Here is a 3997-nt window from a genome sequence, read left to right as displayed (position 1 = left end):
CCCTCTCCCTCTCCCTCTCCCTCTCCCTCTCCCTCTCTCCCTCCCTCCCTTGATTCCTTGATTTCCGTATGTGTTTCCTTGATACACTATGAAATGTTCTATCGCTTTTCGGAGGAAATATCCTAGATTAGATGGACGGCAACCTGATTCCACTAAGGTAGCAGGAGTCCCTACCGAAGGGCCAGAAAAAGTGGGATTAGATTTGGGTTTATTTAAGGATGCTGGCTGATCGAGTTGAGATGATTGGGTAAACAGGTTGGGATAGATCAGCCCTGCCCCATCAAAGGAGATTCAACACTGCCCTCCTCCTTCTAGGGCGTTCCTGTCCCATCAAAGGAGGCTCGTGGCCATTTATAGGGGAGGAAATTATATATTTAGGAAAAAAAAAGAAAAAAGATCTAGTTGATTAAATTTTGATTGAATTGATTTACAAAAAAACTTTCATGTCAAGCAATTGAGTTTGCAAGTAAAATCATTTTAAAACGTATTAAGTACTCCAGGATTTTTTGAAAACGAGTATAAATCATGATAATCTCTAAAGTCTTAGGTGTGGGATTGTTTAATTTTATTTGAACTAGTATACCCGAGCAAAAACGTTGGAATTAGATATCTTATAAAATCTATTTATTTCAGATGATTTTAAATATTTTATTCCCATCAATCCCGATACGTTTCTGGCAACATTTTCCGATGATACAGCTATCCTATCCTCCCATTCTGATCCTGTAACAGCCTCATCCAATCTCCACACACACCCGCAACAAATGGCGGATAAAAGTCAACGAATCGAAATGCACTCAAGTGACTTTCACTCTCCGCCGCAGCTTCTGTCAACCTGTTACTTTTAATAATATTCCTCTACCCAGATCGGACACAGTGGAACATCTTGGATTCATCTTAGGCAAAAGACTCACCTGGAACCAACATGCTAGACTTACATACATAAGACGATGCTAAGACAAAAACTCATAAGACGATTTAGCCAACTATACCGACTGCTTAGCTGGAGCTCTCATCTCTCACTAGAAAACTACTAATTTATAAGACTATAGATTAAAGACAGATTAGACACATTACACACAACAGGCTCAACTTGTTTGAAACATTTTTGAAATATAACAAACAGTGTTATATTGCTTTTATTAAGCAATAAAACCTATTAATGGGTTACGTCTTAAGCTCATAATTTTGTTATAGAAGTACAAATATACAGACTAAACAAATTTAAATACGCTATACATTAGATACAAAAATAAACAAAATTTACAATTACAACAAAATTTACAATAACAAACATTAGATAATTTTTTAGAAACTTGAGCTCGACTTCTTTCAAAACATTCACGTGGTCCAGTTTAATAATTTAAGCCATCAAACATAAACATCGGGCAAGCCATTCGCTCATTCGCTCCACTACGCTATCGCAATGATGGCGCTGTGTACACTAACCTCAAAACTTTCTGTGACGACCCAAATTTGTGCACTCTCGAAAACTATTTATTTTTGGGCTTTAAGGGCCAAACGTACGGGTTCCATATGAATACGTACGTTGGGTAAAGATGTTCATATTGAAATCAATAAAACACAATTTGAACAGCCTCGATCTGTCGACTTTACACGAGTTATGAAACATCCCCAATTTTTTAATTACTAAAACTAAAATTAGTAAGAATTTAAGAATCGAAATTCAGCAACTTCTCCATAAAATTTGATACATCATTCTTCGAAATCCATCGCTACCGAGTACAGTAAAAGGAATCGATGGTAACGTAATATATATATATGCCTGATTCTATATTTTTTTCCTTAAGTACCACTCTATGTCCTGCTGAAAAACCCAACCATCCAAGCTTCTACCATCCGATCTCAAGAGCCACTCATAGCTATACTATCTGCGACCGACAAGGAAAACATTGAACCCTGAAATTGTGTTATATTACAGAATTAGAAAATGTTTGAAGGACTATCTATGCATAGCAGCCATTTTAGGTGCTGTTATATGAATTAATCAGTAAAGCTGAGTATGAGTATATTTATTATTTCAGAAAAAGTCCTATAAAGTCTAAGGTACGGTACAGTTTAAAAGCTTTTACTGTCAAAACAAGTCAGATTCTTGCATATCCAGTTATTTAGAAGCATTTGAAATTGATGTGCTCAGTAATTAATTAATTAGTTATCTTTTATAAAAATAAGAACCGAATATTTTTAATTTATTTATTAGAATCTAACTTTTTTTAGAATCATTTTTTCTAAGATCAGTCATCATGTGGTCTGGCCTCCTTTAGAAGAATCTAGTCCATTTGATAGTAAAATAATTTTGTCACAATTTGTTTACAATTTTTAGGATGAAAATCCTTGTAAGCAATATTAATACATAGCAATCCAACGTTAAAAAGTTTTACTGATAGCAACAAGAGCAATGTGACAGGGTACTAGAGAATAAACGAGGTGACACGGAATAAAGCTGAAAGATATTGAACCCGCAATGCAATATTGCCAGTGCAGTGATTGCACCGGCTGCTTGGGCCGTTATATTGTTCTCTCTCCGTCCTCTTTTATTCTCACCTTCCTTCATTATATAAATTTATTTCCCACCACTTTTTTTACTTTTTACAAATTTCTATTAGAATATCAATATGCTTGTTTATTAATGTACTTAGTGTGATTTAATTTATTTGATAACATTTCGTTATTTTTTTTTGTGGTATATTCTCTTCTGTAGTAATCCCTATAGAAAAGGCGATTATTCTAAATAAGTCGTACATATACCTTGCAAAACGCATAAGATACGCATACAATGTTGCATTAGTATTTGATATTTGTAATGACAAAAGTTTATGGAAGACAGTACATAGAAAATTATTTAAAAAAGAAAAGAAAGAACATTAAAAAAACATATAAGAGGTTATAGTACTGATAGTGAAAATAAAATGAGTGAGAGTTAATAAAAATAAAATACGGAGTACAAAGAATACAATAAAATGAAAATAAATAAATACAATTAAATAATAATAAAATAAAGTAGATAAAAAAATTACATAACAGATGCTTCTATAAATACCTAAAAAAATATTTTTAAACGACTAACAATACTAAAGATCATTTTTCTATCATATAAAACACTATATTTAATTATAATAAATCTGTATAAAATACTAATATGTAAGATAATAATAAATTAATAAAAAATATTAATTATTATACATAGTGACTTTAAATAGTTGGATTTTTCCCTCCCTAAATATTGAAAATTTTAAAGATATTAGAAATTTAATAAAAATGTGTTTCCATTTAATTAATATTTATGACTGAAAACTGAACAAAATTGTTCTATTTTTATTTACAATTATTTTTTCAAAATACAGAAAACTTGATAAATATGTATTTTATAATTGTTATTTAATTATACACTGAAGGAAACCATAGATAAATCATATGAATATTTTAGTTATATTTTTCTCTGGTAAAATAGTCAATATTAAAAAATAAATAAACTAATAAACTATCATTATCAGTATTTTTCCAACTTTTTTTATTTAATGTCTGATTTTTTTTCACAATGTATTTATCAAGTAATAGTTTTTATTATTACTTATAATTCTATGAGAAAATGTGCAGGAAATTGTTACAATCGGTGGGAGTGATTCGATTTTGGTCTGGTTTGATGAAGTTTTGTATAAATGAAATTACAGTTGCTCCAAGTAACTCCAAAAAATCACATAGGAAGTTACATTCGGTCGCCCCCTGTCCCATCTGGTTCAGAGCGGTTAAAACAGAGGGATCTTCGTGCCGTTACATGATCTTTTTTTTATATTAATTAATCTAATTATAAAATGAAAAAATATCAGGAAATTCAATTATCTGACAAAACAAATGAAATTAGAAATGTTTGTTTTCGGAAATACCACATGTTAAAACAGTTATATTTATAAGGAATAAGGAAGCAGTTATAAGGAATATAACTTTCAGATGTACCAGGTCATTCAAAAAGTCCTGT

General features: G+C 31.0%; 1 protein-coding gene across 2 annotated transcripts in view; it reads right to left on the bottom strand.

The window, feature by feature from the left end:
- LOC106677602 (uncharacterized) overlaps window positions 1-3997 on the bottom strand; it is a 938458-nt gene that overhangs the window by 519395 nt on the left and 415066 nt on the right. The window lies entirely within an intron of this gene.

This window comes from Halyomorpha halys, unplaced genomic scaffold (genome assembly GCF_000696795.3).
Source record: "Halyomorpha halys isolate HHAL.00 unplaced genomic scaffold, Hhal_1.1 Scaffold104.1, whole genome shotgun sequence".
Lineage (NCBI taxonomy): Eukaryota > Metazoa > Arthropoda > Insecta > Hemiptera > Pentatomidae > Halyomorpha > Halyomorpha halys.
The sequence above is the reverse complement of the archived record's forward strand: the minus strand, read 5'-3'. Positions and strand labels throughout refer to the sequence as shown.